The sequence below is a fragment of the Hydra viridissima genome, unplaced genomic scaffold (assembly GCF_058129835.1).
Source record: "Hydra viridissima isolate aposymbiotic clone 2 unplaced genomic scaffold, HvirCarnegie_v1 scaffold_8, whole genome shotgun sequence".
Lineage (NCBI taxonomy): Eukaryota > Metazoa > Cnidaria > Hydrozoa > Anthoathecata > Hydridae > Hydra > Hydra viridissima.
The window spans coordinates 9,913,668-9,925,894 of NW_028324307.1; the positions used below are offsets into that span (position 1 = coordinate 9,913,668).

General features: G+C 25.6%; 1 protein-coding gene and 1 long non-coding RNA gene across 5 annotated transcripts in view; one reads left to right on the plus strand and one right to left on the minus strand.

Moving 5' to 3' along the window:
• Nucleotides 1–12,227, plus strand: part of LOC149884966 (uncharacterized) — a 748,071-nt gene that overhangs the window by 56,543 nt on the left and 679,301 nt on the right. The gene's annotated exons all lie outside the window — the stretch shown is intronic.
• Nucleotides 5,266–8,094, minus strand: LOC149884972 (uncharacterized). 4 transcript variants are annotated; one of them, XR_016455180.1, is made up of 4 exons: nt 7,940–8,094; nt 7,153–7,268; nt 6,776–6,835; nt 5,637–6,562 (listed from the first exon to the last, which is right to left on the minus strand). It is a non-coding gene; the product is annotated as an uncharacterized LOC149884972 (long non-coding RNA). The 4 variants fall into 4 exon arrangements; XR_016455179.1 differs by having other exon boundaries at nt 6,770–6,835; XR_016455181.1 differs by lacking the exons at nt 5,637–6,562; nt 6,776–6,835 and adding an exon at nt 5,266–5,539.

Genomic DNA, 12,227 nt, shown 5'->3' on the forward strand with positions numbered 1-12,227 from the left:
TTTCCACTTTCACTCTTAATTAGGTTAAAAATCTGATTTCACTTCCTCAAACTGTTATGCAAAATATCATTAGTTAAATTTAAGTTTTCTGGTTCGGAAACTAAGTGTTACTAACAGCTGCCTTGTTTTTAATATCGCAAATATTATTCCTTTGTGAGCTTTTTTAAAAGTGTTGTTAATCTTCAGTAGTATCTTTGAGAAGTCATTCGATATCTCAATTTAAAATTCTTTCTTGAACTTTACTAGTTAGTTTACTGTTACAAGAATCAACAGTTTAGAAAATCTGGAAGCAAGTACTAAAAGATGATAATTTACCCACAACATTTTCACTACTCAAAAATATATAATACTGCATTCATTTCTTATAGATGACTTTAAGTCTGCGAAGTTCTTTACCTTTTAGTAAAATTGCGGAACAGCCATAAATTAACTCTTCTTGTCATTCATAATTATGAGGCAGACTTTTACTTCAGTTTCTGAAATAAAAGCGTTTTATATTTTTAAATTACGAATAATTGCATCTTTTTTAGTTCGTTGTAAATTATCTAGTCACAATTATGTAAGAACAAATAGAAAAACGCACACAATATTTCAATTGTTTAACAGTTGGTTTATACATAATCGTAACACTTTGCAACTTGAATCTAATCGTTGGTTACAGGAGTGTAACAATTTATCTCGCTGCGCATGTTTACGAGTGAACGCCGACTACTAAAACTCATAAATTATTGTCAAAAAACTATTCTTCTTTAAACCCTTATATATTCGTCGAATTGATTGGTGTTCGTTAATTCTACCGAAAATCGAAATAGGTTTTTTTCCATAATTTGTAACAAGTTATTAGGTTTCATCAATAGTAACTCGTTCTTTCGAGAAATGTTTCTTATTAATCACAAGAATTACAGATGACGAATGAAATTTTTTAGCGTTTCTCTCCTTGTAAAAAAACTGCTGCTAAAGTTGAACTCGGCACTGATATTGGGTCACACTTTGAAACTATATTTTTAAACAAATGCAAATAAAAATCAAATAGCAAGAGAAGTTTGGAAACCCATGGAAAATACTGAAGGTTATATTCACTGTTTTAAGTTTAGCAAATTAGCAAATTCGAGTTCACGTTGAGCACACGAACACTGAGAACAAACTATTTTTGCAAAGATTTTTAGTTCATTACAAAAGCTGTAAAAAGTTTCATTTTAGTAATTAAATTTATCTTTAATTTAATTTTTTAATATGAACTAGAAATATAAAAGTTCTTGGAATCTTTTCCATTTTATATTTTTAGTTTTAAAAAAAGATTGAAGGTATTGATATTCTATAGAAGGTATTGATATTCTACTGTAGGAGCGCGACACGAAAAGACATAGCTGCTTGTACAGTAGCAAATAAAATCCTGGAATTGATAGTTAGCTTTTTCTATACATAAATAAAAAAAATCCGAAAGAGGAAATTAGCTTCCCGTAAAAATAAAAATTTAATAAATCTGGAAATCTGTATGTGCGGAAGCGGCTGTAATCAATTCTGATGGAATATTAATAAAAATTTAGCATAGTTAAATGTATAAAAGCATTCACTTAAACTATTACGGCTACAAACAAAACAAAACTTAAGTTTTTTGTTGTGAAAAGTAAAACTTAAATATAAAAAACTCATTTATCATAAAAATGTGACCTATGGAAAATACTGAAGGTTACATTCACTGTTTTAAGTTTGGCAAATTAGCAAATTCAAATTCACGTTGAGTACACGAACACTGAGAACAAACTATTTTTGCAAAGATTTTTAGTTCATTATAAAAGCTGTAAAAAGTTTCATTTTAGTAATTAAATTTATTTGTAATTTAATTTTTTAATATGAATTAGGAATATAAAAGTTCTTGGGATGTTTTCCATTTTATATTTTTAGTTTTAAAAAAGTTATGTTAACTCGACTTAGATGTTTTTTTTATGACAGCGCTAAAAAAGTTGACACAAGCGCCTTATTAGTATTGTTGTACCTATTTTTGTTTAAGTTGTTCCTATTGTTAGTATTACTGTTTCTAAAATTTATTAATATTATTTTGTTATTATTATTATTATTATTATTATTATTAATATTATTATTATTATTATTATTATTATTATTATTATTATTATTATTATTATTATTATTATTATTATTATTATTATTATTATTACTATTATTATTCTTATTCTTATTATTCTTATTATTATTATCATTATTATTTTTATTATTATTATTTTTATTATTATTATTATTATTATTATTATTATTATTAACATTATTATTAATATTATTATTATTATTATTATTATTATTATTATTATTTTTATTATTATTATTATTATTATTTTTATTATTATTATTAATATTATTATTATTATTATTATTATTATTATTATTATTATTATTATTGTTATTATTATTATTATTATTATTATTATTATTATTATTATTATTATTATTATTATTATTATTATTATTATTATTATTATTATTATTATTATTATTATTATTATTATTATTATTATTATTATTGTTATTACATTTATTATCAGCGTTATAACATAGCATAATACTCATGACAAAACACACTACTCATAACAAAACAACATTAATTTGTTAATGACGTTTTAGTGATTTAATTTACCTAAGAGTTTTGTTAAGTGTATTGTAAACTCTGGAAAACTTAAATTTTTTAGCTATAAGAAATATGGAAGCATTAAATTAAATTTTTTTCCTTCTTTTTTTGAAGCTTAGCATGATTTTGAGTCCATTTTAGGGAGTATATTACAGATACCGTTATTTTTTTCTCTTAATGTCTTTTCGAAAGATAATAGAATATATTGAAGTTAGCATTCATGGGCGCCGGCAGGCAATGGCAAGAGGGGGCAGTTGCCCCCTCCTGGAAAAACAAAATAACAAACTTAATATTCATAAAATTTCTTTTAACTGTTAACTTTAACTCATTTATAGTTTACTCATTTTAATGTAAACTACTACCGTTTAAAATCAAATATTACTATCAAATGCAATGACTTCCACGATGGCGGAAGCTTTTTTATAAAGGCATATTTTATGTTTTAAAAAAAAGATATTTGAATGAAAGTTTAAAAAAATATATGATGGAAAAAGATCATAGAAAAATAAAAAAGGAATAAATAGAAAAAACAATAGATAAAGGAGAAGTATAGAAAACAAAAAAAAGAGAGGAAATAATAATAATAATAAAAAGAAATCGAATTACAATAACAAAGTTCTTACACAAACAAATAAACTTCGAACTAACGAAGAAAGATGTCAATGTGTCAGTTTCATTTACTTTTTTATGCTGTTGTTTTTTTGTTTGTTGGCAAAATGTTTCTTGTTTGTATTGTATTTCTATTTATTTATTTTTTCCAATTTATTGTGCTATATTCATTTTAATAATACTATTACCTTGTGTTTTTTGCTTGCTAAATGTTGATTATTATAATTATATATATTTAATTTGATTAACTTGCATTAACCTGCGTATTTTAATTTTTGTTTTGTTTTTTGGAATATGTCTAATTTGTATGTAATAAATCATTTAATGTTTTTTAACTAATCATTATATTAATATAAAATTTAGCATTATTTAGGTATAATTTAGCATTATTAGCAATCTGAGCGTTTGTCTGGCCTTTGCATGATGAGCGTGCATTGTGAAAAAATACGCTCCAGAAAATCTGAATTTATGGAACAAATTGTAAATAAGTTTGGAAGTGAACGCAGACGACTACAATTTCTATTTACTGAATAACAATGATTTAATTCTTGTGTTTTTATTTTTATATTTTCTTTAATTTTTTGTTGTCACTGGTCTTATAAAATGACTTGACAAATTGATACATTTATGTAGTTTTTGAAATATCACTGTTAAATTTTGTTTTGCCCCCCCCCCCCCCCCTTGTAAAAAATCCTGCCGGCGCCCATGTTAGCATTCATAAGTAACATATTCCAGGTAGCTGTTTCCCAATTCTTTTTACCTTGAACTTGACATTGTAACTATGGATTTTAATTAAACTTCTCTATTACGGAGATGTTTAATAACTACGTGATTTTCCATATATTCATAATTATTATTTTTCGTGTGAACTCTATATTTCGCGTGAACTCTATTTTCGTGTGAACTCTATGTTTCGCCATTCAGCTTATCATTTACACTCTCATTTTTTTGATTGTCTTAAAACACGGGGGCAGGTAGGGAGAGAATGAAAGCATTAATTAAACAATAATACTCATAGAAGTTGGAGCGCGACACGAAAAAGCATAGTTGCTTATACAGAAGCAAATAAAATCCTGGAATTGATAGTTAGCTTTTTCTATACATAAGTAAAAACTTCTGTAAGAGGAAATTAGCTTCCCGTAAAAATAAAAATTTAATAAACCTGGAAATCTGTATGTGCGGAAGCCGCTGTAATCAATTCTGATGGAATATTGATAAAAATTTAGCATAGCTAAATGTATAAAAGTATTCATTTAAACTATTACGGCTACAAACAAAACAAAACTTAGTTTTTTTTTATTGTGAAAAGTAAAACTTAAATATAAAAAACTCATCATAAAAATGCTACGTTTTTGGGTTTGTTCATTTGAACGCGCAATTTATCTAAATCTATTTAAGAACTCATGAGAGAGAGAGAGAGAGAGAGAGAGAGAGTTAAAGTTGTTATGTTCAACTGAACGCCTTGTTTTCACATTTGATATTACATTTTTATCCACAGCAAAATTTCAAGCTTGACATTCTGCTTTACTTTCTAAATTTTTCTTGATAAAAATTAAATGATAGCTTTATTGTTTTTTCTTTATTAGAATAGATTTTTTTTATAATGCAGCTGCTACTACATTATAATTCAAATCTATTCAAAATGTATTCAACTAAAAAACTGAAATACTATCCCTTATGAAATAGTTTCTGAAATTAAGTTTTCCATGTTTCACTAAATTGTCTAAAACTCTTTCTTTCTCTAGAATATTTTTTACCGAGGTATAATTATATTTAGTAACATTTATGAATTGAATACTAAGTGCAACAGTTGCGCCTTAAGTATTGCAAATTTCTGAAACAGGTTTGATAACATCTTCATGATTAAGTTTAAAGTTATTTTTTCGCATTAAAGAATATTTTAGTGTAATTCCCGACACTTGTTTTTGAAAATTATAAATTGTCCTTTCTTATTGGAAATTATAGATTTTTTAACTTGATTTATAAGAAAAGTTTTCGTTTGAAATTTGCCGTGATTTTGTTTCGTTATAGACTTTCTACATTTGGAGTCTAAAAACACTTTCCTTGATTTGTACCAATTTAAATTAAATAATATTTACAAACGGATATTATTTATAAAAAAAGACGCCATTTATAACTTGACATTCTCTATATAGTTCACCGAAATCACACTATTTTTTGTATATAATAATAAATTAACGAAATTGCCTTTTCTTTGTCATCTGTAATTGCATTACTGAAATTCAGTATCATCTGTAATTGCATCATTGTACATCAGTGCCCAGATTACTATTAAAGAAATAAACTATACTCTTTTAAAAAAATACAGATTAATAATGAAAGTTAGAACATAAATATCTTATCGGAACAAATGATTACAAAAGTGTTTCAATAAAACTTCAAAAGATAATTTCATTCTTATGAAGTTTTTTTTTTTGAAATCTCATTATGATTAAGTTTCCTTCCTTTACAATAACAACGATGATTTTTAGAACACCATTAAAAAATAGAACAGTTAAATAAATCCCATCATCATTATAAATATAATTAATAGTAAAAAATTTTCAAAAATTTAAATTGTGAGCATATTTCTAATACTGAGTATGAATACATTTCGGATCCACCATTTATCTAATGAGATTAGCCTTCCCAGCAAACATGTCAGCGTTGAATCAACGTTGAAAACCGGTCGCAAAAGATGTTGCGGAAACGTTGACAAAGTAATCGATATTGCAAAGATATGTAACGTTACTAAAAGACGTTACAAAAATGTCGCAACTAAACGTTGAAAAAATGTTTCTTAAAAAGCGTTGCATAAACGTCGCAACTTAACGTTGAAAAAACGTTACTAAAAAAGCGTTGCATGAACGTTGTTAAAGCAGTCCATTTTGCAAGGATTTGTAACGTTGATAGTAAAACGTCGATTTAACGTTACTCAAAGACATCGAATAAAGGTTGAAATATAACGTTGAATCAACGCTTAAATGCGCTGTAGAAAATATCGCAAAATATAATTAAACGTTACTAATCATGGCTATAATATATGTATATTGAATTGGCAAATAAAACAAAATTGTATGTTGAACTCTACACTTGCAATATTTCCAAAATCGATTTTTAATAAAACAGTAATATAGAATGATAAATATAAAAAAAGCCTAAAATATACAATTCATAGATATATATAAAAATATAACTATTTTTTTAAAGATTTATGTGTGTGAGTGTTTGTATATACATTTATACAATATATAAAAATAAAATTTACAGGATATCGTATCGATAGGCCAGGCTATCATTGAGATACTTAATCTAAACCAAAAAATAAAACTTTTATCATTAGTGGTTTGAGAGCAGATGTAAAAAAAAAAAAGTTAATGAATCAGTATGATTATAAATAAATTTATAAAGAAAAATATATATATATATATATATATATATATATATATATATATATATATATATATATATATATATATATATATATATATATATATATATATATATATATAAACAAACTTTTACTATCATCAGTTTCTCTGAAGCAATCTAATTAGCCAACTGTAGTTGCTTAAATTTGAAAAGCTTGAATAAAACAATTTATAATACAATGAAAGATTAAATAAATAAACGTACATTTTAGAAAAAGCTTTTTACACAAGTCACAAATAAAATCATATCACATATCCAAAAATGTCAATAAAAAACTCTAAACTTCCGATTACTGCTTTCTACAAAAATTTATTGGCAAATATTTCAGAATTGATTTTACAGCTTCATAAATCCCTGCTTCATCTGGGTATCTTTTTGAGACACTCTTTAAAATATAAAATTCAAACTTCTTGCTTAAATGCTATTAGTAAAAATCTGCATACTTAAAAAGTTTAAACAAAACATATTACCAACTAAAACATGATACTATTTCGTCTTTGAAAAAGCAAACTTTTGTTTGGTTTTGTTCGTGGATTTGGTTTGCCCCTTCATGTTTAACAAACAGCGCAACTCGATTGTTAACAGCCTAAAAAGTTAGTAATTATTTGAATCAATATTTACAATATTGCACAATACAACGTTCATGCTACAGGAAAGAAAGCATATAATGATATGCTTAAAAAAGCGTATAATTATATTTAATATAATAAATATATTTCGCAAACACTTTTTAAATTATCCATTAAAAACCATTGCCATCTCGGCTTGGAAAGGTGTAGAAAAATGACCTTCCACTCAATAACACGTTTTACATTATCTTTTAAGTTAACTCCACCAATTTTTGCTATTTGCGATACCTGCTTTCAAAAAAATCTTTAATCAATGTTTAAATAATTATATAATTAAAGGCAATCTTTTATAAAATCCCTTACATTTTTAAACAAATTAAAAAACATTGAAAGATGAAAAAACAAAAGGTAATTATGTATAGAATGACAAATTATAATAAATAAAATAAAATAATATTCTTTAATCAACTTTTCAGTTAATAATATAAATGAATTTACCATGACAATATAAAAAAAAAAATTCAAACTAGCAATAGCAACAGGGCAACTTATGCAATTTATTAAGCATGTATATACATTTTTTTTTTAAATTCATACAATTCTTTTTTTTTTATTCTTTACCATATAAAAAACAAAGAAAAGACAAATCCAAAAAGAAACACAATTATTCACAAACATTATTACTCACATTCCTCTTCAGATTCCTCTGTAGTCGTGAAATTAAATCCTTGCTGAAACTGCCTCTGTTTCAATCTTATTTTCAAAATAAACAACTAAAGCCCAAGATTGTGAAACCATTATAATAGATTATCTTAATAGATATCATTTTTTTTATTTACAGATATATATATATATATATATATATATATATGTATATAAATATATATATATATATATATATATATATATATATATATATATATGTGTGTGTGTGTGTGTGTGTGTGTGTGTGTGTGTGTGTGTGTGTGTGTGTGTGTGTGTGTGTGTGTGTGTGTGTGTGTGTGTGTGTGTGTGTGTGTGTGTGTGTATACAAATAGCTGTCATGTTTTGAAAATGTTTGAGGCGGAATTTGAAAAACTTTTCTACTACAGGGTGTTTGCCCACTAAAATACCTCCTCCAACCAAAAGTTTTTTAATGGTTTATTACTCCAACAACTAATTAAAAAATGTCCAAAGTTTGCTATTGACTGAGCTGAAATTCGTTTTGTATAGATATATTTATATACATTTATGTGAAATTTTAAAAAAAGCATGAATATATAATACAGACAAACAAACACACAATATGTCTTTAAGGTTTAGTCTGTTAACAGACTAAATTTAGTCTGACTTATATTTTATTAGCTTTGATATTACTTTGTACATCTGAACATTACTAAAATAAAGTACTATTTCTTACTAAGAAATAACTTTTTTAAAAAAGTTGAGCATTTTATTAAAATGGTCAACTTAAAATAAAATAAAAATATAGACAAAAATAACCTGAATAAATAGAATTTACCCTGAGATTTATGTATATTATATACACTTTGATATAAAATCTAAAAGTTTTTAATTAGTCGCAATAAAAATAGGTTATAAAATATAGCTTTAAAATATTTTTTTATACCATCTGCATGCATTCTATTTAGTTTTCCTTGCCTTTCCATTACGGCAAATTATTTTTGTATTGGCTACATCAATGAGACAAAAATTGTCAATGTGCTACTTCCTCAACGTTGCAAAAGCAACGTTTTATTAACGTTGGCAAAAAAACACTTTTTCAACGTTTTTTAATTACCACATTTTCAACGTTGGTATACGTAACGTTGAATAAACGTTGTTTTATAAATTGCTTAAATACGTTGAAAAAGCAGCTAATGTGTAACGTTGATAAACCTTAAACTTTGAGACGTTTTTACTGTGATTATTTGCGTACTTTTATTCAACGTTTTTAGAAGATAATATACGTTAAAATCAACGTTGAAAATGTAACGTTTTAAAAGCGGTTTATTTTTAACGTTGATAAAGCATAAATTTTGAAACGTTTTTAAAGTGGCTTTTTGCGTAAAGTTGATTCCACGTTGAATAAACGTTTTATTTTGAGAAGCTAAATTACGTTACAATTTCAACGCTTATTCAACGTTTCAATTTACCGCGATTTAGTATACAAAAACGGACATTGCTTCAACGTTGAAAACACGTTGTTTTTGTCACTGTAACACTTTTTCTACGCTGCGACCGGTTTTCAACGTTGATTCAACGCTGACATGTTTGCTGGGTTAGCTCTGATTCAGTTTTCCACATAAAACCTAGCATATAAAAATGTCTTTGTTTTCGATGAGTTTTTCATGTAGTTTTGTTTCGTTTGTTAATATGCGTGATTCTTTAAATTTAGATTGATTTTATCATTTCTTATTTAAAGTCAGCTAAGAAATTATTTCGAATATCGCTGAAGGATATTACAAACTCATTTCGTGTAGCCCTTATCTGCAACTTGAAACGCTCAAAATATATATGCAATTTAAGGACGAGTCGCTTTAAAATTTTATTTATATTGTGTGACGTTAATCTCCAATTTCAATTGCTCAAAAGTGTATATGCTTTTGAAGACAACACCGTGTAAAAATTTACAAAATTCGTGTAGACCTTATATTTTTAAGTACTCGAAAGTATATATATGCAGTTTAAGGCGACAAGCTGTAAAATATTGTTAGTTCCGTGTAGATCTAATCTCCAATTTTAAACATTTTTTTTATTGTATTATATTCGGATTGTATATCTTTATTTCATTAGTAATTATAATGTATAATATATGGTATATTTACTTACATCTAATTTAATCCATAAAATATGCTTGTTTATATATATAGTATATTTATTATATATTTCTATATTAGATTTTTCATTGAGTTTTCCTTATATTTATTTATCATTTATTATATTTGTATTTATTATACTTTATTTATTATACATTATTTAGGGTGGCCATCTGCGAGTATTGTGAGGTGGGGCTTTTTATAATTTACTTATGGGTATATTTCAGGGAATTGGGATGGGGTTTTGGTATTTCGCATAGGTTAGGAGGTTCGGGTTAAAAATGTGTGGGGATATGGGGAAGCCTCTTGGTTCTGTGTAGCACTCTGACTTATTCTTGTTAACACGCCTACTTTTCTTTACGTGCAAACTTTTGTTTTAACTCTAATAATAACAGTCCTTTTTCTTTAATATACCGTAATCGTTATTGAAATCTCTACACTTGAAAATTATATAAATACTTATTCTTCTAAACCCCTTTTATAAAATCAAACCTCCGGTCTACTTATATTCCGAAGAACCTAAAACTTTGTACCAACTCTTCTCTTCGTAATTCTTGAAGTTGAGTCTTGTATCCCCTCCTTACGTATCTCTTAACTAACTCCTGACTGACTACTGACTGACTCTCATTTACCGACTAAACCCAACTAATTCTTCTCTGATTCCTACTCCAACTCATTCTTCTGTTTTGTATCTCCCTTTTTATATTGGTTCCAATGCTTCGGGCGTTGGCGTCTTTTCATTTTTTATTCGTTATTGTGTAAATTATTAATTAATGGCTTTAGGTGGTTTTATTTTTATTAACGACATCTTGTTTTACTTAGAATTAGCTACCTCACAGTATTTAGCCAGGACAGTCTTGTATTTTTACAAAATGTCCCGTGTCCTTTATTTGACCACATTTGTCCCGTATTTTTAAATTAATTAGTACAAATTTCACTTTTGAATTTTTAATGAAAATTTTAACGTTTTTTTTAAAATCAATTTGCAAATAATGATGTCGTCAAACATTTCTATTTGAAAAACTAAATTTGTCATTTTATTAAATCAAAATATTGTTTTATAAATTAAACTTCTTTTGTCTTACTAAAATAATGTTTTCATCAAATAAATTAGTCAAGGAACAGTTTTGATGTTGTATCAAAGTAGCAAATGTAAAAATCGACTTGATATTAGACAATTGATTCATTGACAACAATTAATTACAAGTCTAAATTAAAATGCTTACATTTTCATAATCTAATTAAGGAAAATGTTTCCTTCCTTAATAATGTTATTTCAAAAGAAAAATATATAAAGTAAAAGTAAATTTATTTTTAAAACTTAATTTATTTGAAAAAATATCTCACAGTTATTATTGAATTTCTCAGCCATTAAATTAAATTTTAAATTAGACAAAAAAAATTTTTTTTGCAACACAATAACGTTGTACTTGAGATTGCATTCTCAATTTTTTTTACTTAAACGCACTTTTGTCATTCATTAAGAAATAAATTTTATCTGAAAATGTTGAGGAACTTTTAAAAAATAACTACAAAATTTAAAATATTTTGAAAAACAAATTAAAAACTACTTTTTGCTTCAATATATTTACAATAAAATTTTTTTAGCTAATGTCCCGTATTTTTAGCAAAACTCCCGTATTTTTTGCCAATTTTCCCGTTTTTTTCAAAAAAATCGAAGGCCACCCTAACTTTATATATTGTTTATTGTATTTTATTTATACTTTATCTTTTATTTCTTTCGAATAATTACTTGAAAATATATAAGTTGTTCAATTGATTTCGTGTAGACCTAATCTGCAATATTAGATACTCGAAAGTATATATGCAGTTTAAGGCGACACGCTGTAAAATGTATAAAATTCGTGTAGACCTTATCTCCATTTTTAAGTACTCGAAAGTATATATGCAGTTTAAGGCGACAAGCTGTAAATTATTTGTTAGTTCCGTGTAGACCTAATCTTCAATTTTAAACTTTTTTTTTTTAAATTGTTTTATCTTCGTAATATACATTTTTATTTGATTTGTGTCTATAATATATAGCATATAGTATAATTATTTGCATCTAATTCAATTCACAAAATAATTTGTTTTTATATGGCATATTTTTTACATATTTCTATGTTATATTATTTTTCTTTGAGTTTTCATCATATTTTTTTATCATTTACTATATTT